Raw genomic sequence first — 26,179 nt, 5'->3', positions numbered from 1 at the left:
GAGAAGGGATGCTGCAGCCTCGCTGCATTTTAACGCCTGTTGTTTTCACTGATCTGGATCCTGCAGCTCCTAGAGTGAGTGTCCCTCTTGTGCTTGGTGGAACTGATCCTGCGAGAATTTTCATCACCCTCGTTAGGAGTTATAGCTGAATCACAGTGGATTTCATAGGTCTGGGTGGTATGAGGAAGAAGAGCCATCTGAGCAAAGGGCACCTGTAAATATTTATTGCATGCTTGGATACAAAGATGAGTAAGGTATAAGCACTGCCCTCAATAAGTGCATCATCTAGCAGGAGAGACAGGCACGAGATAAAAGAATCTACAGGTGCTGCATGAATTCAATAGTGGAAAGGCAGTTACTTTTGACTATGATTTAAGTCAGGACCCTATGGTGCTGGGATGGGGGCGTTTTGTCTGGAGTTTGAAGAAGCAGCAGGAATAGTTGTAAAGGATATCTTCTTCACTGCATTGAAGCAGTAGCTCTATATTAAAATCACCTGGGAAGGTTTTAGAACTCGCCCCCCTCCCCCCATCCCTAAATAATTGGATTAAATTAATCTGAATGTAGCCTGGGCATTAGTAGTGTCAAAGAGCTCTCAGGTGATTTTACTGAGCGACCAGGATAGACAACCACTGAAAGAGGTTGGGCTTTGGAATTAGACAGCCCCGTTCTAGCACACTGTGACCTTGGGCAAGGCCAATTGTGGGGGCGGTGTGAGTCTCCCACAACTTCACTATTTCCTCCAACTTCTGCCTACGCCTATGAAGAAACTCTTCATGGGAGAGTCCCTGCTCTTTGACAGACTTTCCTTGACTGAAAAACCCTAGACTGGGAATCAGGAAAATTGGATTCCATCCTAGCTCTGTCACTGAGGTGCTACATGGGTGTGCTGGGTCACAAAAGGAGACACTTAGGATCACTATTTACAAGACACTCAACGTGCTAGGTACTCAACACATCTCTGGGCCTCAATTTCCCCATCTGTTGAGGTTTCTAGATAAGTATTTGTGGGTCATAATGACCAGAACATGACCAGAATTATTTTAAAAGAGTGATACAAAACATAGCAGAAATGGACCATGACCAGAATTATTTTAAAAGAGAGATATAAAACATAGTAGAAAAATGGAGTGCACTGCATAGAATAGGACAAGTATTGTGAAGTAAAATTTTGTTTCAGTTGTATATATTTATTATATATATTATATTTAGTATATATTTACTGGGTCATGATGTAAAATACATTTGATGTTGTGGTTGTAAGATAAAAGTTTGAGAGTGCTCACTTCGGCAGCACATATACTAAAATTGGAATGATACAGAGTAGATTAGCATGGCCCCTGTGCAAAGATGACTTACAAACTCATGGAGCATTCTATATTTTTTTATATATATATATATATTTTTTTACCGCAAATTAAAAAAAGCTTAGATGCTCTCTATAGACCCCTTCCTTCTGCTCTATAGCCCATGACTACTCCAGGCTACCGGGAACTCGCCTTTCTGTGACCTCCTTTTAATTAGTACCATGCGATTCTGGCCTATCATTTACTTTTTTAAAGAGGGAAGCAGGATGGTGTAGTGTTTAAGAGCACTTAGCTAAGTCTGTATTGGAATTTAATTTCTTCACTAGGTTGAATGACCTAGAAAAGGTACCCAACCTCTCTCAGCCTTGGGTTTCTCATGTGGGTGATAATACCTAGGACATATGATGGTTACAGGTTTAAATAAGATACTGTAGGTAAAACTCTTAGCACAAATCACCTTGTTCACAGAAAGTGCTCCGTGTACCCAGCAGTTATTATCTCACTTCCCGTTCCACCAGGATTTTAAGGCACAGTCTGTAATTTAGTGCCTGGCATATACAAAATCATAAATACCTTATGCTTATTTGACTAGAAAAACAAGGATTCCAGCCTCAAGCAGACCCTAATGCTGGAGGGCAGTCATTGTCTGTTGGCACGCTCTGTTACCGTACAGGACATGGGAGGAGAGGCAGGGCATTCTGTGTCCTCTACCCACATGTCCCCTTTGGCTTTTTTCTCTGACATGGTCAGCTGGACCTGGGAAGGCAAGGCAGAGGGAGGCAGATCCTGGCTATGATTTGCTTCAAAGATCAAAATGACCGAGACATTTCAGTGCCATCAGAATCAACAGACAGATGGAAACTCAGGATCAGCTGTGTCACAAACTGGGCATCTACCTGAGGTTTCAGAAAGAAGCATAGGCCAAAGAAATAAAAAGAGCTGGTGGCCAGATCACTGACAAACTGAGGGGTAAGGTTCAGATGTTACACCAGGGATAAATAGCCATCATCAAACAGTCAACAAATGAACAACTCACCAGGTCCTAATTGCCTCAGAAATAGGCTGGGAACCAAGGCATTGTCTTGTAAATGATTCATTTCAGGAAATACCCACTAATCAATTACTAGGGCTTCTGTGTAATAGTTTCCCCAGATTTATAGGTGGTGATTGTGTGAATTGGATCATTGATTCTAGAATGAGATAAGCAGCAATACTGGTAACCTAATCTACTTACTTCAAGTAGCTACAAAGAAATTAGCTGCCCTTAGTGGAAGCCAGCCCATTACTGAAGAGTGAAAAGAAACCCATTCATCATGGCGGAGCCTCACACCAACCCAGTCTCCCTGGAGCATTGAGCTATGCTGAGAAGATGTTGATGGAGAAGGGGATAATGATCCATAAATAGATATATGGAAAGGGGGTGGTGGTGGGGGGGGTGAGGGAAACCTCGTGAGATTGTGCAGGGAAAAACATGGGCCTTAAAATGATAAAAATGGTAAAAGTACAGTATTACAAGGAGTATACAAATAGTATTACAAAAAATAGGATTGTTGAAAGTAGCACTCAATGCTAGTGTGTTTTTTTCTGGAAGAAAACTTGATTTGAAATTGGTGAAAAAGAAAAGAAAATGTATGTGAATAAGGTAGCCCCACCTAAAAATATGTTGCTAACACAATGGTTTTTCAGGAAAGAAAAGGCAAGGATGCCTGGAAATAGCTGCATCTAATCAGCCCCCATCCCAAGCAATCAACTGAAGTCCAGGAAATTCCATATGTAACCAGAAGAATAGACATCCTGGAGTATTTTGCCACAGTTAAGATTAGCGGAAACAGACCCCCATCAGCGCTAGTAACAAAGAAGAATTAAAGGTGAAGAAACTGCTGCGGGTCCCTGTGCCTCCCTTCTGGGAAGGTGGTGACCATGGGGGTGAGAAGGGAATTAGGACAGAGGCAGTTGCCCTGGCTGTGCTGACAGCCTTTTGTTCTGAGACCACCCCTTCAGCAGCAACATAGAGCGTTATGTTTCTCCAGGGAAAACAATGAAAACAACAGTGGCTGGGCTCAGCTTATCCTCCTGATTTATCCTAACAGTACTTAAAAATGTTTTGTTAACATAGCAATGGTTTATGATTGGCATTTTTTGGGTCTTGTTTAAGAAATCTTCCCTATCAAAGGTCATAAAGATATTCTACTATATTTTCTTCTAAAAAATTTAAAGTTTTCCTTTTCACAATGAATTCCTCCTGCTCTATGAAATTGAAAGACACAAAAAGCACAAACCAAAAAGGAAAAGTTGGATAAATTTCACTTCATTAAAATGAATAACTTCTGCTTACCGAAAATGTCATAAAGAGAGTCAAAAGATAAGCCACAGACTTGGAGAAAATCTTGACACCACATCTGACAAAGGAATAGGGTCCAGAATATATATAAGAATATCTACAACCTGACAAAAAAATGTCCAAAAAACATGATAAGGTAATTCATGAAGGAAATATAAATGACTATTCAGTATATTAAAAGATTCTCAACTTTGTTAGTAATCAGGGAGATGCAAATTAAAATCATAATGAGATGATATTTTACAATTATTTGTCTAGATGGACAAAAATTATGAAGTCTGACAATACTAAGTGTTGGTGAGGATGTGGAAATGCAGAATCTTAGGTGCTGCTGTTGGGCTTAAAATAGTACAGTTTCTTTGGAAAACAGCTTGGCGCTGTCCAGCATAGGTAAAGATTACATTTCTATGGTCCAGCAATTCCAGTCCTAGGTGCATACCCTAGAGAAACTCTTGCGTATGTGCTCTAGGAGACATGTATAAATAAGACTGTTAATAGAAGCACTATTCATATTAGCAAGAACACAAGTAAAGCTGAGCAAATACTGTTTTGGGATACATATGTTGTAGTCAACTATTTTTAAAAAGCAAGAGTATGATAAACACAAAATTCAGGAAAGTGGTTATGTTTGAGGGGAAGGCAGGAGGATAGGAGTTGGGGAAGAGGACACAGCTAGTTTCAATTATATTGTTAATGTTGGGATTCTTCAGTTGGCCAGTAGTTTATATACATTGCACATATTCCATTGTAAGCACAGAATATTACGTAATAAATTTCTTTTAATTTGTGAAAACAACGGGTGAACACAGAACAAAAATCTCTAATGGCTCAGTGCCAAGGAAAACAAGAGATCTTGGTAACTTGAGTCTCACTAAATAGGAGGGGAAGGGTCAGTCGTGAAGTGGTGGGCTGCTCTCTGTGGGGGAGGGTCTGTGTAATGTGCATGCTCCCCCAAGGTCTTCCCAGAACATGGGCAGCTGGCCTAGTGACCAAGGCCTGTCCCCAGGGTTACATATTATTACTCAGGTTGGCAAGTGGCCTGAGTGGGTAAGTGGTGATCAGCTATGGGAAAGGCATGCTACTTAGCACATGAATGTTGTATGTGGTGAGATCTATCTCAGATGATTTTCCGCACAGAAATCTGAGGGCTGTCCTGGGGCAAGGCCTTTTGGTCTAATATTGGGGATACTCTACTTTCCACCTTGATTGCGTAACTTTGACACTGAGCTAAGGTTGTTTTCTCAACAGTTAGCACTTTGAATTGTTATTCCAAAGACTTATATGTGGGTCTTGGCACCATTGGACTTTGTAACTCTAACACTACTCCTATAACTACAACCCTTTTTTGTTGCTATTTCTATCTTTAATATATTTGGGTCTCACTCTCCCAAGATGATTATAAAGTTAACAATTAACTAAGATGGCAGGATTTTCTAAAGCCTTGTTTTGTTCATCTTCACGCCAAAACTTGGCAAAATAAGTGCTTAATAGGTTTTTTATTTTGAAAAAATTATAAATTCACAAGAAGTGGCAAAAATAGTACAAAGAGGTCCCGTGTACCCATCACTCGATTTCCCCCAATGATTATATCTTACATAACTATGAAACAATGTCAAAACTAGGAAACTGACATTGGTACAATGTGTGCATATAGTTCTATGCCATTTTATCATATGTGTAGGTTCCTGTAACCACCACCAAAGACAAGGTACAGAAAGATTCCATCACCATAACCATTTCCCTTTATAGTCATACCTAGCCCCTTCGCCCATCATCCCTAACCCCTGGAATCTGCTTTCCATGTTTGTAATTTCATCATTTGGAGAATGTTGTGTAAACAGAATTATATGATATATGACCTTTTGAGACTGGCCTTTTTCACTCAGCAAAATACCCTTGAGCATAGAGTTAGGTCATTTTTTTTTTTTTTCCTGAGGAAGATTCACCCTGAGCTAACATCTGTGCCAATCTTCCTCTATTTTGTATACGGGTTGCTGCCAAGGCATGGCCGCTGACAAGTGGTGTAGGTCCGCACCAGGGAACTGAACCCCAACCACTGAAGCAGAGCATGCCGAACTTAACCACTAGGCATGGGGCTGGCCTCATAGCTCATGTTTTTTTAATCTGCTCTGCCAACTTCTATCTTTAAATTGGTGCACTCAGACCATTTACATTTGTGTGTGTGTGTGTGAGGAAGATCAGCCCTGAGATAACATCCATGCCAATCCTCCTCTTTTTTGCTGAGGAAGACTGACACTGAGCTAACATCTATTGCCAATCTTCCGCCTTTTTTTTTCCCCTTTTTCTCCGCAAAGCCCCAGTAGATAGTTGTATGTCATAGTTGCACATCCTTCTAGTTGCTGTATGTGGGACGCCGCCTCAGCATGGCTGGACAAGCAGTGCGTCAATGTGCGCCCGGGATCCAAACCCAGGCCACCAGTAGCGGAGAGTGCGCACTTAACAGCTAAGCCATGGGGCCGGCCCCCCAGACCACTTACATTTTAATGTAATTATCGATATTCTAGGGGTTAAGTATGTCATTTTATTTTATGTTTTCCATCTATTTTCTTTCTGTTGTTCAGATGGGTAATTTCTGTTGTTCTATCTTCAAGCTCACTGATTCTTTCCTCTGTCCTCCCTATTCTGTTGTTGAGCACATGCAACGAAGTTTTTAAAATTAAATTATTATTTTTTCAGTTCTAAAATTTCCATTTGATCATCTTTTATATCTTCTATTTCCTTACTGAGACTTGCTATTTTTTCCTTTGTTTCAACTATGTTTGTATTTGTTTGTGGAAGCATTTTTGTGATGGCTACTTTAAAATTCTTGTCAGATTATGTCAACATTTACGTCATTTCTGTGTTAGCATCTGTTGATTGTATTTTCTCATTCAAGTTGAGATTTTCCTTGTTTTTAGTATGATAAGTAGTTTTTTATTGTATCTTGAATATTTTGGGTATTATGTTACAAGATTCTGAATCTTTTTAAAATCTTCTGTTTTAGCAAGCCTCCTCTGATACCATGCTGGTAGGGGAAAGTGGGCACTGTCTCGTTGCTGTCAGATGGAGAGAAGACCAGGTTTCCCTTGTCTCAGCCTCTGTGGACACTGAGAGGCACGGTATCTCATTATTGCTGGGTAGGGATAGGAGACAGTCTCTTCACTAGGCTCCACTGGCACAAGTTGGCTGGGAGGGGAGGGGGCACCTCCATACTGCCCCCCATGTGACCTCACTGACACTGTGGAAAGGAACTCATTATCACTGGGTGGAGGTAAAAATCCTGAATCTGTGCTAAGCAGGGAAGGAAAGGGATATGCCCCATTACCACCAGGTGGGGTAGAAGTCCAGGCTCCCCATGTGGTCTGCAGTAACATTGAGGGGGGCATGCTTGTTATTGCTGAGAGAGAATGAAAGTCCAAGCTTCCCACTTGTTCTTCTCTGATGCCAGCCCAGCAGGGGTTTGGGGTGCCTCATTATAGTAGGGTGAGCCTAAGCTTTCCACTTGGCCCTTGATGATGAGCATGGGGCCACATTTTTTTTCCCAAGGTATTTGCTTGGAGTATGGAAGTTATTGTCTAAAAGTTTTCTGTCTTGCTAGGCTGTCCCTATCCTGGGCCTTTGGAAAGAGAACAGACTTTGAGAGGACTTGTTTTTGTCTGTGCCCATTGGTACTTCCTGGTTGTCCAGTCTGGGCTATATGAGGAAAAAGAAAACCCAGGGAATATACCACTGTGTCAGTCCTTGGGTCGTGAGGTCCCTAGACAGTCTGCCTTCTTCTCTCTAATGTTCAAGTCTTCTTATATTTCTTTTGTATGTAATTTCCAGGGATTTAACTCTACTTAGTGGGAGTAATAGGGAGAAGTGTGTTTACTCCCTCTTGTCCTGGAACCAGAAACAGTCAATAGGTTTTAATTGAATGGATTGGTGAATCTCTGCCCCTTTTCTTTTTTGTCTATTTTTCATTGTTCATAGAATGGGAATAAACATGCAATGTACAATAGAATAGCTTGGGAGAAGCAGAGGGTCATGTTTATAGACATGGAAAAGAAGTTGATAGAACATAACTTTCTCCATCCATGATAAAATAACCACATTTTATTTGTTTTGTTTGTTTCTTTCAACCATCCTATTACAAGGAAAGGATCAACAGAAGCTGGATCTCTATTGAGAAGTCCCATGTCATAGTTCCTAATCCCCTACGTGTAATTGGTATATTACACAAACAGCACAGGTACTTGTTCTAGCCACTGGGGATACAGCAAGAAGTATAACTTGGTGTTTTAATATTTGGCAATAATGTGATATGATGTGGTCTTCATTTATCATAATGGATACCCAATGGACTTTTTCAATCTGGAAACTTCTTCCTCTAGTTTTAGGAAATTTTCTTGTTTTATTTCTTTCCCTCCGTTTTTTCTGTTTACTCTTTTGGAACTTCTATTTGTAGGATACTGGACCTACTCTTGATTTTCTAATATTTCTTATCTTTTTTATTCTCTTTGATTCTCTAATCTTTCTTTATTTTCTCTCTCATATCTTATACCTTTATGTCTTTTGAAAGATTTTTCTTAATTTTATTTTTCAGATGTTTTATTTATTTTTTATTTCAGCTGTCCTATTTTTAATTTCCAAGATTTATTTCCTGTCTTACATTATCTTTGTCTGGTTTTGGTATTGAGTTATAGTAGCTTCATGAAATGAGGTGGGTAGTTTCCTTCTTTTTTTGTTTTCTAAAAAGAGTTTGTGTAAGATGAGAAATATCTGTTCTTTGGATGTTGGTAGAATGCTCAGGTAAAATTTTCAAGGACGGATGTTTACTTTGTAGAGATATTTAAAATTATTGATTTTTTTTCTTTAATAAATGTAGGATTATTCAGGTTACCTGTGTCTTCTGGAGTTAGGTTTTGTCATTTTTTTCCTTAAAATTTGTTCATGTTATCTATGTTTTCAAATTTACTTGTTATTAATATTCACTTGTTATTCTGTCAATCTCTTCTGCATTGGTAATTATTTTCTCTTAATTATTCCAAACGTTGTTAATTTATCCCTTTTCTTTTTGTCTCTTCTCAATCTAGTCAGAGATTCATTAATTTATTAGTCTTTTCAAAGAGCCAACTTTTGCTTTGATAATATTCTCTAATTTATCTGTTTTTTATTTCATTAACTTTAGCTTTTATATTTATTACTTTCTTTTTACTTTATATGTTCTTCTATTGTTCTATTATTACATTCTTAGGTTATATATTTAGCTTGTTAACTTTTCAGTCTTTCTTTTTTAGAAAAACATTCAAGTTTCCAAATTTCCCTCTAAGTATTACTTTAGCTGCATCACACATTTTTATTATCTTTCCATTCTAAGTATTTAAAAATTTCCCTTGTGATTTCTTCTTTGACCGAAGTTATTTAGGAGCATATTTTTAAATTAAAAAAAAAAAGATTTGGTGTTTATATTTTGGTTATTGATTTCTGACATAATTGCATTTTAGTCAGACAACTTGTTTTGTACAAATTCTGATTCTTTGAAATTTGTTGAGACTTATTTTATGGCCTTACACATGGTTGATTTTCATATGTGTTCTATGTATGTTTGAAAATAATGTCAATTTACCAAAATTTAGATGTATTGTTCTATACATGTCCTTTCAATCAAGCTTGTTAATTATATTGCTCAACTTCATATTCTTAGTGGTTCTTCCCTCAGTTGCTGAGGGAGATATATTAAAATTTCTCACTATGATAATGGATTTGTCAATTTTACAATTGTCGTACCTTGTTAACAACTTTAATTTTTAAAAAATTATGGAGTGATTCTTTGTTTTTAATAATGTTTTGTGTTTGTAAGTTGATTTTGTCTAATGCCTATTTAGTGTTTATTTAGTATTTGCATGATAATATTCTTTCATCATTTTACTGTCAACCTTCTTGTGTTCCTAATTTTTAGTTGGGCCTCTTGTAAATAACATATAGGTGAATTTGTTTCTTTTTCCAGTCTGGCAGTCTTTGATTTTTAACTGAAGAGTGTATGCACTTACATTTATTGTGATTACTGGTATATTTGGATTTATTTTGCTATTTATGTTGTGTTTTTTATTTGTCTTTTTCTCTTTTTTATTAATTTCTTTTCAATTGAGTTTTTTTCTCATTTCATTTTCCCTTCAAATAATTGGAAATTATATCTCTATTTTTATTTTTAAATCATTCCCTAGAAATTTTAGAATGCAATTTAATTTAGCAAAGTCTAAAATTCATTCATTCATTTATTCTTTTCTCAAATAATATAGACAATTTAAAATGCTTTAACTTTGATCATCTCATCCCACCTTATGAGTATTTGCTATGATTATCCAGTATTTTAGTTCTTCTAGTCACTAACTTCTCCAATTACAATGTTGTTTTAGATTCACCCAGTTAGTTAACATTTTCTTGGCTCATCATTTCTTCTTGCATCTCTGACTTCCCTGGGTCTCATTATTCTTCTTTCTGGAGTACATATTTTAGAAATTCCTTTTGAAAGGGTCTCTCAACTTTTATTTTCTGAAAATATCTTAATTTTACTCTTGTTCTTGAAAGACAATTTCTATGGTAACATCATTCTAGGTTGGTGGTTATTTCCTCTCTGTTTAAAAAAAAATTCCATTATATTCTGACTTTCATTTTGGCTATTGGGAAATCAGATGTCAATCTAATTTGTTCCTTTGTCAGTAATCTGTTGTTTTCTCTGGCTGCTTTTAAGATTTTCTTTTTCTTTTTCATTTTCTTTTATTCTCTTTTCTCCCTCCCTTCCCCACCCTCCACTTCTTTCTTTCTTTCTTTCTTCCTTCCTTCCTTCCTTCCTTCCTTCCTTCCTTCCTTCCTTCCTTCCTTCCTTCCTTCCTTCCTTCCTTCCTTCCTTCCTTCCTTCCTTCCTTCCTTCCTTCCTTCCTTCCTTCCTTCCTTCCTTTCTTTCTTTCTTTCTTTCTTTCTTTCTTTCTTTCTTTCTTTCTTTCCTTTTTCTGGTGTTCTGTAGTATCAGTACAAAGTATCTATCTAGTCTTGTATTTTTTTAAATTTATTCTGCTTGGGATTCACTGTTTTACCTAAATCTCAACATTTCTGTCTTTTGTAAATTCATGAAAATTCTCAGTCAACATTTCTTTTAATATTGCTTTCTTCTACACTATCTCTATTCTCTCTTTCTTGTACTCTGATTAAATATATTAATTATAGTCTCCATGTCTTCTTTCCCAAACATATATATTCATTTTTATTTTTTTCTTTAAGGATTGGTGGTTTAAAACTTGCAGATCTCTGTTAGTTTTATAAATAAGTATGTTCAAAATATTTTTATTAAGAGCATTTTTAATCATAAAACCAGCAAATTTTACTGCAAATTCAGTTAAAATATTGCTTGATGGAACCAACAGCTGCAATAGCTAGACTCTTATCATAAATATATTTGGTTCACACTTCTTGAACTGTCTCAGCATCTACAGCATAAATTCCTGCTTTAAGCTTAGAGATTGGAATTCTTCTATTATAGCATAACATTTGCCTACCAATATCTTCACAAATTGGCCTTGAACCATAGAGTTGCAACAACATGTTTGTTTTTAGAAGAGTTTTGGCTTGTCTACATTTACTCTCAGTGACACTTATACAGAGTCACATTTATTCTTTTTAAACAACATATAGCATGTCTGCAACAATGGCTGGTTCACAACTCGTATAGATTCCCCACAATCCTGTATCTGTGTAGGTAGTGTTGAGACTGAAAGCCATGGCAGAGGTTGCTTTGAGAGATAAGCTGGGCTGGCTTGCTAGATAAATTCATCCCTCCTCTGAAATGGCAGTCTTAGTTGCCAATCAATGTGTTTGCAGCTATGACAGAGATTGTATCTGGATGTGCCCAACCAATAGCTTCCACAGGTGTTGCAAGGTGTGTCAAGGGCATCTTGTCATCCCTCGTGCAAATCTCAATTTCCTTTTTGTAAATTGGTTTTGACTTCCTGCATCTCTCTAAGGATTACTCCATACTCATGTTCAATATCTGCTTTTCCCAATGTACTGTTTTGTATTATATCAGCAGGAATTTCTACAGCTCTTGGCAAATCTAGAGAATTCTTTGGCGTAATATATGGTCTGCTTTCTGGAGGTAGAAGAGTTGAAATGAGCACTATGTTTTCATATTCAAGTTCCAGATCTAATTTGGATCTCTTTTTGATGACCTTGAAAGCCATATGTTCCAGAGATTGAGCTGTTTCATTATTCTTCTTATTTTCATATCAATTCCAGTATCAATCCAGAGCTCAGCTGTGTGTGTTGACAACCCAGAGTCTTCAGAGGCCACTCTGAGTCCACTTTCCAAACATGTTACTCATGTTTCAGGAAGATTCAGAACAACTTGTGTAATGGCATGTGTATTTCCCAATTTGTTCTCTCCAAATTATAATGACAGCCCAGCACTTCCAATTAGGAGTCTCTCAGTGAAACCCCAGAGCCACCACCACACCATGGGAAACAGCGTGGTGTGGACCTCCACCACTACCATCTCCTCTCCATGTCTTTTAACTTCTGTTTTATTTTTTTCAATATCTTTTTCCCTCTGCTGCATATGGAGTAACTCTTCAGTTCTTTCTTCCAGTTCACTAATTCTCTCTTCCATTTTATCTAACGCTGCATCCATCTATTGAGTTTCTAGTTTCATTTCTTATGTGATTTTTTTCATCCGGAAGTTCTATTTGGTTCTTTTTTCAAATCCATCTGATCATATTTCAAAGTTTTGTTACTTTGTTACTTCTATTTGTTATTTCTACCTATTCTCACTCAAATAACTTGTTTCCTCTTGTGTTTTATAATTTTTATATTTTAGTGAGTTTATAATTACCTGAGGGAACTATTTGAGGCCTTTGTTTAAGGTATATTTATCCAGGAAGGCATTACTAATCTTGAATCACTTTAAATTAAATTCTAAAGTTAAGTATTTGGGGATGACACAGATAGTGTAAATTCTACATTCTGGCTCTAAATGAGGACCACTCATGAGTAGAAATTTTCAAGGTAGATTCTACCCAGAGCCAAGGTTGACATATGAAACCTTCTTTACTATTTTCGTTTGTGGGATAGGTTTTCATCTTTTGGGTTACCCTTGCATTAAAGATGTCAACTTCTGGGTCCTGGCCTATTAAGGATTTTTTTCTTTGGCGCGGAAGATTAGCCCTGAGCTAACATCTGTTGCCAATCCTCCTCTTTTTTATGAGGAAGATTGGCCCTGGGCTAACATCCATGCCCATCTTCCTCTACTTTATATGTGGGATCCCTGCCACAACATGGCTTGATAAGCGGTGCTTAGGTCCATGCCCAGGATCTGAACCCATGAACCCCGGGCCGCCGAAGCGGAGCATGTGAACTTAACCACTACACCACCGGGCTGGCCCCAAGGGATCTTTTTTTGTCTTCACCTGGTTTAGGGCCTAGGCATTATATCCAGACCCCTGTTTGATACCCATTAAAATGAAGACTCTAGGCCACCAGGGATAAGTTATTGTCCACAGGGACCCATTGCTTCAGGGTGATTACCTCTGAAGATTTGTGCTTTCTTGTACTTTTTAACCTCTGATGATTTCCATCATTTTCTTGACAGCTCAGATAAGCACTTGCACATCTTTTATCCAGCATTTTTAGGTGTTGTGAGCTGGGGAGGTTTCTCAAGGTATTTATTCTTAATATTGTGGGAAGTGGAAGTTTTGGCACTATTCTTAAATATTCTAATTTACAAGGTTTCTATTGTAAGGTAAACTGAATTGAGGAACTAATATAGACCCCCCGATAAAAATCTTCTGAACACATCAGACTCAAACACCTGAGCTATTGGGACCAAGTTATCATTTTACCCCATTATAGCATGGCTGCTGCCCCAGTGCAACCCTGGCCAACTTCTGCCGGTAGAAGATAGATTGAACATAGAGAGAGTGAGAAGGAACAGTGTCTGGTTTACAAATGAGCACTCAGCATAAAGTACTTAGTTTGAGCTTCACAACAACCTAATGAAATGGGTAGCATTGCTTTCATTTTATGAATAAGAAAACAATCTCAATGATGTTAGGTAATTCATCTGAAGGACACGGAAGGAGCTAGAAGGTTCTGAAAGATCATCAAGGCATATCTTCCTAGAGCAGGCCTTCAGAGAAACTGTGGATCAACCAATTACTCATTCATGTGTCCACTCATCCATCCATTTGTGAATTCATTCAAGAAACCTTTCTTGAGAACTTGCCATGTGTACGACACTGTGCTAGACATTGTCATACAAAAATGAATAAGACAAAGAGCTTACAGTCTCATAGAGAAGACACATAAACAATTACAATATTGTGCAGTAAGTTAAATGAGTTAAATCTCTCAAGGGGCTGTGAGAACTTTGGAAAGGGCGTCCTCACTGAGACCAGCTCATGTATAGCTTTGGGGTGGGAAAAAGGAAGGTGGTTGCTGACCAAAATGGGTGGAGAGCTAGACGTAGGAACATCGATAACAAGTGAAGGTGGGGCAGTCTTTCTTCTTGAAATTTACCTTTCAGGAGCTGACTATTCTTTTTTTTCCTAAAAAGAGGGAAATAGCTCAGAACTGCTGTATTTAAAAAGCTGTATTTTTTCTTTCCAGTTACCAGGAGCAAAAGCTGTTGCAATCCAGAATCATCTCACTTGCTGGATGGAACAGATCAGTGATGGTTTGGTTATCCAGCTTGCAATCTTTTCTGGAGTTGAAACAGCCACACAGGGGAAAGATTTGTCTGGTATAATTGCTTATAATTGCACTTTCCTCTCGATCGCTCAAGTCGTTATATCAGGAGCTCTAATCCAATTTTCTTAGACCCCATCACCCTACTGGCCAACAAAGGTTCCATGCTGGGTCTTTCAAAATTAAGCTATAAGCTTTTCTTCCACCAAAGGTTTGAATCTGAGCACAGATGTCAGAGTTAATCCAGCTACCCCAAGCACTCTTAAACCCCTGGAAAAGTAGATTTGTCTTGCTGCCTTTGTAATGGTGTGGAATTTTCCTCTACTCAGCAACTTTCTTCACTTTGTTGGTTATACCTAATTGGGTTTATCTTTGTCTGAACCAACATGATGGACAGACCTTTTGGCAAGTGGACTGTGTTTATTTCTGGGGCTTAAAATGTGGGCCATAGACACCGCTAGAGACTAAATATCCACTGGGAATCCTTATCCCCCTCTAGCTGTTTGTTCTGAAAACAAAACTGTCATCAATGACCCTGGAAAACAGAACCTGGAGCTTTAAGGATGTTGTAGCAGTTATATGATATTACAGCTAAACTGAGTGTTCCCAGTGGTGTTAATTGAGGTCAACTTCCAACATGCTTTTGAGGTCTGTGATTGCTACCACTACAACCTAAGTCTCTTAAAGGCTGCATACTTATCAGTCATCCAACCTGATCCCTGGTTTTTTAGATCAGTCACTTACCATCGTAGTTGAACATATAATTTGAGATTGGGGTCTTTCCTAATTAAACTTTTGCTGAGTAATCTCTAGTGAGTCCCTTATATCCATAATTCTTGGCAGTATGGTTTGGACAGGACAGAAAGACTTGTTTCAGATCTTGACTATACCACTTTTTAAATGTGTGACCTTGGGCAAGTTACTCAAACTCCATTAGTTTCTTCATTTGCAAAATTGGGACAATAATGTTCATCTTAAAGGTTTTGTTGTGCGGACTAAGTGAAATAATGTATGTAAAATACCTGGCATAGGACGTGGCTTAAAGTAAGTGCTCAATAAATAGCAGTTGTTGTTCTGATTTCCTGACTAACAAGGGCATCAAGTCCTTAGTTCTCCCAAGAACGGATTGCTGACTTATTGCCAAGAAGAGAGAGACCACAGGTTTAAGTTCAAGATTGTATGGAGAGCAATAAGGGCCAGTCAAATTGGAGATTGGTAGACTGATTTCCTACACTCATCTCTGCCCAGTCTTTGGCAAACCCTTTACAATATTGCCGGCATTGTGAAACAAAGGGGAGGACTGGCAGAAGGTGAGATAGGTTGAAATTATGCAATTGTTTTGCAGCCCTTGTCTTGTGTGTTGCCACAGCCTGAGTCCATCATTTCCCATTGTGTACAGGTCTCTGCTGCCTGCAGCTCTTCTTTGCTTCTCACTCCATGACTCATGAGATCAATTTGTCCTGTGTGCCAGAAGTTGTGTCCTAAAGCACCAAGGGGAGCTGTGTTGGGTGTGGTGGTGAAGGAGACATGCTGAAAGGCGACCGTAAGAAGAGCCCAGCTTCATTAGTGTGACGAATGCTGTGGAGCATCTCTGTCCTCAAATTGCTCACCACATGGATTGTGGGTGAGACAGATAAGCACACAGGCAACGCCACTACAGAGCAGTGAGAGCCATACAGGTTTCAGCGTAGTGTTCTAGAAGCTACAGCTAACCTTCCTGAGAGGTCAGAGAAAGGGGCACCAATGCTGAGAAATAAAGGTATAAATAAGGAGTCAATCAAAAGAGCAGATGTGCACATGCGTGTGTACATGCCCCCATGTACTTAGTGGGATGTAGGGTGGGGGTGGGAATGTTAGAAAGAGACAAGAGAAGGAGTCTTTGGAAAGTGCTCCTGGTGTGAAGATATACCTGCAGCGCTTGGAGGTGAGAAGAACAAGGGATATTTGAGGAACTGTTTGTCCAACTGCTGTAGGCACCTCTCTGGTGTCTTGTAAGGGGCTCTGTCATTTACAGAAGATTCCCTGGTGACCTGCACAGGAATGCGGAAGATTCTTCTGCTCTGAAGACCCCAATGTAAGAGTCAAATCCTTTCTTTACTACTTCACTTTGGTATTTCTTTATTCTTATCTCCCTTCTTCCTCCATCACTTCTCTAAATGTTCTCTCTGCAACCCTTGTGCTTTGTCAAGGAGCTTTGCGGCAATGTGGGACTCTCAGGGAACAACCCACAGAGGTAGGATCTGGGATGCTGTCCTAGACCTTCCTCGCAAGGTGCACCTGTTTATCAAGCACGAACACTTGCTGTCTGAGCTTCATGCCATGTTGAGCCCCTAATCATCAAGGGCCTCTTTGCCAGATTCCCTCTAGGACAAGGTTTTTCTTTTAGCTCCTATGTTCAGGAAAGGAACAATAGTGCTTTCTTCCTACATCCCAGTTCCTTTTCTCAACTCCTGACTGAAACTGATTTACAGTCACTTGAATCCTGACAGGAAAAGTATCCATAATCCACTATTCACAGAAACATCTTTGAAACAATAGTCAGTTTCCTTCTTTCCTTATCTTTTGCTCTCTGTCTCTCTTTCTCACTGTCTCCTTCTCTCTGTCTCTCCATCTCTCTTTCCTCCCTTCTTCTCCGCCCCCCAGCCCCACATGCAAAAAATCTCTTGGTTATCCCTCTCTTCAACTTTCAAACTTTTATAGTTGTTCCCCAGTTTCCCCATCTCTCAGCCTTTTCCGTGCAATCTCAAATTAGTATCCCTTTCCCAAAATGTAACTCATATTTATTAAGAACCTAATATATGCTGGAAATGCTTATATATGCAGGAACTAATTTAATCCTTGAAAAAATCATGTGAAGTAGATGTGATTATATCCATTTTTTTAAATGAGAAGATTGAGGATCAGAGGTATAAAGTAATTTGCCCAAGATCACCAGCTATAGCAGAGAATTCAAATCAGGTCTGACTGAAAAGCCCATGAGTTTCCTTTTATAGTTTATAAATTTTTTTCTGATTTTGAAATGTTTATGTAGAAAAATTCTAATAGTACAGACAAACAAAGATGCACCCTCCTGTATTCCTGCATTGCAACTCACTTATTAACATTTTATGGCTTGTATTCTGTCTTTATCTATGTAGTTTTAAATACATATTTATAAAATGGGTACATATATATGTGTGCACTTATTTTTTCCAGCTTGAGATATAGTTGACATACAACACTGTTGCAGTTTAAGATGTGCAATGTGATGATTTGATACACATATACATTGTGAAATGATTACCACAATAAGGTTGGTTAATACCTCCCTCATCTCACATAATTGCTTTTTTTTTGTGGTGAAAACATTTAAGTTCTACTCTCTTCTCAGCTTTCAAGTATATAATACAATATTGTTAACTATAGTCACCATGCTGTGCATCAGATCCCCAGAAGTTATTTATCTTGTAACTGGAAGTTTATACGCTTTGACCAACATCTTCCATTTCCCCGACCCCAGCTCCTGGCAACCACCATTCTGCTCTCTGTTTTTGAGTTCAGCTTTTTAAATTCCACACATAAGTGATATCATACAGTATTTGTCTTTCTCTATCTGACTTATTTTATTTAACATAATATGAATGTATATATTTTATACAAATTAATTTCAAGCTAAATTATACTTATTCACATGCTTATCAGAAATATATAAAATTATCCCATTGAACCTCTTCTAACAATAAATTCTTTTTTTTTTAATTTATTTTCCCCCCCAAAGCCCCACTAGATAGTTGTCTGTCATAGCTGCACATCCTTCTAGTTGCTGTATGTGGGACTCGGCCTCAGCATGGCGGGAGAAGCGGTGCATCGGCGTGCGCCTGGGATCCGAACCCGGGCTGCCAGCAGCAGAGCGCATGCACTTAACCGCTAAGCTACGGGGCTGGCCCTAACAATAAATTGTTGAAAAATAGTTGTCACTGTTTAGATTTGTAATTCTTGGATTGCTACTAAAATGAATATTTTTCAAATATTTATTGATTTTTTTTATATTTATATTTTATTTATATTTCTTAATTTCCTATTGTTTAGAGCAAGGCAAACTACAGCCCATGAGTCAAATGTGGTCTGCAGTCTGTTTTTGTATATAAAATTTTATTGGGGCACAGCCACATCCTTTCATTTATGTACTGTCTATGGCTGCTTTTGTGCCTTTCTGCAGAATTGGGTAGTTGTGAAAGAAGCAGTATGGTCTGTAAAAGCCTAAAATATTTACCATCTGGCCCTTTACAAAAATGTTTGCTCACCTCTGTGCTAAAGAGTAGACTCCCATATTGTCAATCTCCTATTCCCTTTATCTTGGATTTTTGATATTTTTCCCACATGTCTCAAGTTGATTATTTTCATGCTACTAATCCTCAGTAAGAGAGATGTATCTAGACTAGATGTTTGCCAGTGGTCCTTGCTGATCGTTAGCCTTCTGGTTGAGTCCCTTCTCAGATCTACGGAGAAGTGATTGTACATTTTATGCTTAATTCCCAGTGTCCAGCTGGCGCTTATGTAATCTGGCTCTGGGGTTTTAAGAGATTTTCTATCTCCACTCAGTTTGTTTCTCTGATACAAATCATTAATGAAATCATTGATATTTCGATTACTTTTGAAAGATAATATAGTATAATTTTTAGAAGCGTGGATTCTGGAACCAGATTGTTTGGTTAAAATATCAGGTCTACCACTTACTAACGGTGTGAATTTGGGTAAATTATTTTTTCTTTGTGCCAGTCTCTCATCATCTGTAGAAGTCAGTGGTGTGCTATTACCTTCCTCACAAGGGTTGTGAAAGAAAGAGTTAGTGCTCACTGGGATATCCATGATCTCCTCAACGTTTCCCAGCCTCCCTTGCTGTGTCTGGGGCCATGTGACTAGTTCTGGCCAATGGACTGGGAGTGGAAATGCCACGTGTCATTGCAAGGCTAAGGCAGCTAAGAGCTGGTTTGCCCTTTGCATCCCTCTCCTTCTCTACCACAGTGTCTTCAGGTGGTATCACAAGATGGAGGGATCCTGAATCCTTGAGTCACTGGGTGGAGGAGAGTCTCTGCTTACCTAAATCAAACTGCCTGAGCAAGAAATAAACTTGTGTTGTGTTAACTATGGAGACTTTGGAGTTATTTATGTCATTTTTACCACAACATAGCTTATGCTATTCTGATTAATACAGGGTTGTTCTAAACACTAACTAATACACTAAAAACACTTGGATTTGTGTCTAGCATATAAAGTGCTGTAAAAATGTTTTCCTTCCTTACTCTTCTTCTTATTATTATTATTAAAAGGACCATAATTCTCAGCTTGGACTCTTTTGTTTTCCACTCACACCCTTATCACTCTACTTATTATTCTACTTGTGAAGAGCCGGCCTCATGAGGATGCATTTACTACACACACACACACACACACGCATGCACGCAAGCACTCACGCACACACATCATCTTGTTTTAGGAAGGTTAATAGTCTCCAAATAGATTAGAGACTTGGACGTGGGGTGAGGTAAGGAACAATTCTCTCTCCATTTCAAAAGACCGCCACCCACATATTAAGTTCTGCTTAGACAGATTCTGTGTCTTTGAGCAAGAGAAAGGAATCTACATGTGTTGCTACCTTCTCTCAGGTTGCTAAGGCTGCTTTTATGAGGGAAAGCACAGGCAGGCTATCATTTTGTTTTCTCAATACACTCCCATTTACCTTACAGTTAGTAGAAATTTCTCCCAGATTCTGCAGTAGGCTGTTTTTTATCTTTCAGTGTTAATCATTTTCATCTTTTTCTGAGTCTCCATTGGTTCTTTATCAAACCATCGGTCTTGTTTCAGGAGTCCACTGGCATTCGTTCAGTCATGCCTCTTACACAGATTACATTTAGTTCAGACATTCTCAGTAAAGTTATTTTCATTTCAAAGCTGTTTGCTTTGATTATTCTTTCATTAGCTGGAACGTGGAACACAGGAGAACAGATATGATTAAGAGAGTTGCCAAAGTTCAGTATTCTCCATTCCTTGTATTGTTGCTCATTTCAAATAGTAGGCCACCCTTTGTTTCTTCTTTGACATATCAAGTATGCATGATCTAACTCTCTCATTCTTGGAAAACATAACTCTATTATTCACCGTCTACATCCTGAGCCCCAGAGTATATCATCTCTTCATGCTGTTTTGGAGTCAGTAGATTTAAGGAAGTGTAAATCGGCCAATGATTCAATTTTGGTGGAAAAATGAGTAGGGGGTAAATCATGAAAGGCCTTAAATGCCAAACTTAGGACTTTGCATTGTAAATAATGTGGTAACTTGATGCAATATGCATTTTGGGAAGATGATCCTGCTCAGAAATGTGGAAGGCAGTAAAGAAGAGGAAGATGATGAGTCCTTGAACAAAGTGAGTGGGAATGTAAATGTAAGTCCAAGAGCATTTGGTTTACCCACTTACCCTTCAGGGAATAGAGAGGAGAGACAGGACAGTTGTGGGGAAAGTAGAACGGACAGGACTTGATGATCTGGTTAAAGAAGCAATAAACAGGGTCGCTCCAGGTTTCTAACTTGAGTCTCTGTGAGTGCCATTTATTCACCAAAATTCAGTCCACAGGAGGAAGAGAAGAGTTTTGGAGTAGAAGATGATTTCTCTTTTGGATGTGTTGTGTTTGAGATATCTTTGGGACATTCTGTTGAAATGTCTGAAAAGCATTTGGATATATAAGCCCAGAGCTCAGAGAAGGTAACCAGAGCAGAGAGGAGCAGAGAAGCAGCTCAGGTAATCATCAGCTGAGGGGAAAGAGCTGAAAGATGGCGGTGCTGCAGGTAGAGCCAGCAGCTGTGTGAACAGGCCGCTGGGACCTGAGGGATACTAGCAGTTTTACTAAAGGATAGCATTAGTCTGCTGTGCCCATGACATGCTGGGGATTCCCAGAGATTCTAAAGGGAAATGGAGAGGAAGTAGAGTCCTGATGTTCAGCTGATGGGGGCTTTGGAGCCAGCAAAAGCTGACATAACGTGATCTCATTAGCACCCACATGCAGAATGGTTTACCCATTCATCCTTCAGAGATTACTTATTTTTCAGTAACAGAAAGGCCTCATGCTTATCTCTTCAAAGTATTATCTTGGTCCTTTTCCTTTTTCTTCCACAGAGAGACCATTTCCCCAGATGGAGGCAGCATGTTGTGGAAACAGCAGAGAATCTAGAAACTTTCAATGCTAGATCTAAATTCTGGGTAGAAACTTACTAGCTAGGTAAACTTAGTAAAACTACTTTGCTTCTCTGAGCCTCAGTTTCCTTTTTAGTAACCTCACGTGTTGTTGAGAAGATTAAATAAGGTAATATAAAAACATTTGACACAGCTCATTCTTCCTTTATTTTAGTTGATTTATACTTTTATTCTTTAATATTAGCATCTCACTTAGAGACTTTTTTCCCCTACAAAAGAGCGCCTTTGTACCACCTTCTGGCAAAGGTTCCAGTACCTTTCACTGATGTCTAAGAACTTGACCCTCATTTTAATGAATATTGGTTTTAACTTCCTTTCAGGTATGTATCTGATAGGCTCTTTCATTTTGATGAAGTTCCAGAAAACCATTCTTCAATAGAACAGATGGGTTCTCGCCTCCTCGTTATGTGGCCCCTGGAAACTGCAGTCAAATCCTCTGATAGTTCAATCTTGTCTGACACAACTTTGTTTTTCTGAGTGCCATGGATAGATATCGATGCTCCTCTGTTTCTCCTTCTGCCCATGAAGGTCTCATCTATCTCATTCATCTCTTTAAGGTTTGTGATCTCAAATTCCTGTTTTATTTATCCACTGTGGTCATTGATTGAACTTCATATCCCACCAGTAGTCCTTGGCCTGGGGAATCATGTGGATTCCTCTAACCTTTTGTAAATGAGGTAGCCATTTTATTGGGATGTTCCAATACTTGATAAGAGGTAGGGCTCTATCCACCAAAACACCTGTGGTCATAGATTGGTTATGGCCTCAGTGGGAAAAGTAGTCTTCCAAACTACCTGAGATGAGTTTTAGTGGCTCTTATAATCTTCCATCCAGCTTCTCCAAGCTAGATTCTTAAACTGTGAGGATCCTTCCCTTTGTCGTCGTTAGCCTGGGACCAAGGGTATTGAGTACATTTGGGAAAGCGAACTTATAGTCCCTGACTTTGGACCACAGAGATACCTTAAAGGTGAAGTTTGTGTAGTGGAATATTTCCAAAACAATATGGAACGACCATTCTCTCTTGGCCAGCCTTGTTGATTTTCAGGAAAATGAGCCATTACCACAACCTTTCCCATCTATGCCATTGTTTGATATCTTTTTGTCCCTTTCAAGAGTTAAATACCCAGTGTTTTTTATCCTCAAGTGGCCTGTAATCTCAACCACCTTTAGGAAAATGACCCAAGATACAACTATAATAGGCGTCTTTCCCTGTAAGTTCTATTGTTCTAAATTACTTTAAAATTAGTAACCCGTGGAAGATTATTTTACAACTTCTGTGAACAGCATCTTAGCTTACTGAAAGGCTTTTTAATATAATCGTGGCTTCCTTTTTTATCTCCAGAGTTGCCCTTCTGTTTTCTGCAGTTACTCTAAGGATCATCTTTCAGAAGGTAAACAACCTGGCATATAAACCACTTCTGAGCCTGTTTATCCAGAGCGGAGGATGAGGACACTATTTGGTGTTAAAAAAACAATTAATTTCATGGGTATTAAACTGTAGTTCTAGGATTCACCTTCAAGGACTGAGTGTCTCAGTTCGCTATTGAACAAGAGGATGTTGATGCCAATGCCCCTGGGGAAGACAAGAGGCTAGATTGAATATTGCTGAATGTGTTTTCTGAACAAATATTTAGAAACATCCACGCTTTGCTTTTCATCTTTTCACCTGCACACCTGATTAAACATCTATAAAAGTAACCACAAATTCGAATAATCACCACAGTGAGGGGCAGATGCAATTGTACCTCCTGGACAAGGAAGTGAAGCGGAGTGAGAGAATAGCATGTGAGGATGATGAGGGAAGGGAGGACAAATGGGGCAGCCAGAGATGTGTCTCAGGAGAAGGCTGGAGAGATCATTCTGGAACCTCCCCAGTCTCTGGACTAGGCCAGGCAGGTTCAGGCTGAGCCAAGAACTCATAAATACCTCTGGTAAATGAATTAATCATTTAATGAATACGGAAACTATACACAGGCCTCAAGGTTAAAGGTTAACAGGCAGGGTTTCAAAAACAATGTCATTAAGTAGACAGTAATAGACTACAACTCATGTCTTGTGTTCCCACATTAAAACAAAAAACTGGTTCAAATGAACTAATGCATCCTGGATTCAAAATTATAAAAGAGATATGATCGGGAGACTGAGGAAAGCTGAAACCTTAAGATACAAATAAAAGAATCATACCGTATACACCATACAGCTGATATTGGGAAGTTAATTGTGTATATGTTGATCTTCCTGAATAAATAGTGGTTCAGGGAAGGACCTTGTCTTCATCTTTCTGTGCCTCATAGTAGGTTAATTCAACAAATGGGAATTGAATTCAATTCAAATCAATGTCACACTTTCATTATGGTTGTACATTGTGTACACAGAAAAAAAAAATCAATGAAATTGTTTATAGTACCAAGAATTCCCTATATTGGATTTAATCCACCTGTACCTTCAAATTGAGAAAAAAAAGAAAAAAAAGATACATTCGTTATTTAATAAAATTAAGGTATATGTTTCAAGCAACTGGAAAGAAATCCAGCTGTTACATTTCACCCAAAATAATCAAGTGGAAAATGGATTGCTAACCACCACCACGACAACAATAATAGCAAATACTCAGAGTAGAGACATTGTTCCAAATATTATATCTATGAATGCATTTAATCCTCATAAAACCCTATAAGATAGACGTTAATATTGTCCTCATTTTACAGAGAAAGAAACTGAGGCAAGAGAGATTACATTACCTGCCCAAGGTCTTACAACCAGTTAGTGGCAGAACCTGGATTCGAATCAATACCCTCAGGCTCTAGACGGTGCTGTGGACCCTCACTTTACTACTTCACTACAGTTCTATGAAACAAGCTGGAATAAGGTTAGAAAAAAAAAATACCACAAAATTACTAGATAGGAAGCATTTCATTCGATCTGGAGTATTCAGGGAAGACTTTATAAAGGAGGTGCCACATAAGTTGAAAGAATGAGTTGAATTTCAGCGGATGGAAAAAGAAAGAGGTCATGAAGGATGGGATGGGTTTGCACAGATGGATGGAGGAGATGAAGGAGGCTGTTTCAGACGAGAGAAAGTGATGAGAAAGAAGATGAGGAAGATAAGTTCAAAGCAATTTGGGAAAATAGTGGATAGACCAGTTTGGCTGGAGAAGATAAATGTGCTGACGCAGAAGATAACCTTGGAAAGGTACAGATGATGGAGGGGTAAACTTGATCCCTTAAGGCAGTTGGAAGCTATTGCAAACTTTTAAGCTAGTCAAGGACATAGGTAGAAAATCTTCCTGGCCTCCTCTAGACCAAGAATGGGCTTGAGACTTAGAAACCCATCCTGTCGAATGACTGAACTTCGTTATAAATCAAGCCCAAATATAGGGCAAGAGTTTCAAGGGACTCAAGTCTTAGTTGTACTATTATGCTCTTTTGTTTCCTTTTTCATGTAAAAGCACTATTGTAGGTCCTAAGAGAATATTAATAATCAAAACAAACAAAAATAGCCCTGTCCTCATGGAACTAACAATCTAGCGGGAGAAGACATAATGCACAAGATAAAATAAATAAAAAGAATACATGAATATTTTGAATATATTGCATATTTGAAACTTGCTAAGAGAGTAGATTTTAAAAATTCTCATCACAATAAAAAAAAATTGTAACTATTTCTGATGATGGATGTTAACTAGACTTATAGTGGTGATCATTTCACAATGTATACAAATAGTGAATCATTATGTTGTACACCTGAAACTAATATAATGTTATATGTCAATTATACTTCAATTGAAAAAAAAAAAGGATGAATTATGTAAGTGCTCACATTTGTGTACTAGGTTTCTGGACAATGACACAGACTTATAAGAATTGTAGTAAGAATTCTTAGTAAGAGTCTCCCTTCAACAGACCTTAAGAGAAATCTCATTCTACGGATTGGGAAAAAAAAAAAAAATATATATATATATATATATATGAATGTTTGATAGTGATTAAAGGAAGGAGAAAAAAAATAAGAAGGGAAAGGGCACAAGAACAGTGAGGGTGTTGAATTTTGGACAGAGTTTCCAGGGAAAATTCTCTAAGAAGGTGACTTTTGAGTAAAGATGTAAAAGAGTTGAAGAGGGAACCATGTGGATATTTAGAGGAAGAGCTTTCCAGGAAGAGGGAAGAGGGAGTGCAAAGGCCCTGAGGTGGAAGCATGCCTGGACTATCTGAGAAAAAACATCGAGTGGCTGGAGTAGAGGGAGTAAGAGTGTGATTAATAGAAGATAAAGCAAGTGAGGTAAGTGAGAGGCAGATCACGTAGGCCCACATAGGTAATAATAAGGACTTAGCTTTTACTCTGAGGCCACTGTGGTTTCGGAGCAGAGGAGTGACATGATCTCACTAATGTTTTCATTGGATCAGTGCGGCTAATATGTTGTGAACAGGCCATGAGGATGAGGGTGGATAGGAGGCAAAGGCAGAAGAGGGAGACCTATTAGGAGCCGGGTAGTAGTAGTGGAGATGGCATTCAATTTTGAATACATTTTTAAGATAGAGCCTATAGTTCTGATGGAGAGGAAGTGGAGTGTGAGAAAGAAAGAGGAGTCA

The 26,179-nt window shown here is 38.5% G+C and overlaps 1 non-coding gene and 1 pseudogene across 1 annotated transcript; one reads left to right on the top strand and one right to left on the bottom strand.

Moving 5' to 3' along the window:
- Positions 1-1,278: 1,278 nt before the first annotated feature.
- Positions 1,279-1,385, top strand: LOC131409861 (U6 spliceosomal RNA). The gene has a single exon (XR_009221050.1). It is a non-coding gene; the product is annotated as a U6 spliceosomal RNA (small nuclear RNA).
- A 9,601-nt stretch (positions 1,386-10,986) lies between these two features.
- Positions 10,987-12,310, bottom strand: LOC131409229 (mitochondrial-processing peptidase subunit beta-like; annotated as a pseudogene).
- Between the last annotated feature and the right edge of the window lie 13,869 nt (positions 12,311-26,179).

Source organism: Diceros bicornis, chromosome 8 (assembly GCF_020826845.1).
Source record: "Diceros bicornis minor isolate mBicDic1 chromosome 8, mDicBic1.mat.cur, whole genome shotgun sequence".
NCBI lineage: Eukaryota > Metazoa > Chordata > Mammalia > Perissodactyla > Rhinocerotidae > Diceros > Diceros bicornis.
This window is presented reverse-complemented; position numbering and strand designations above follow the sequence as displayed.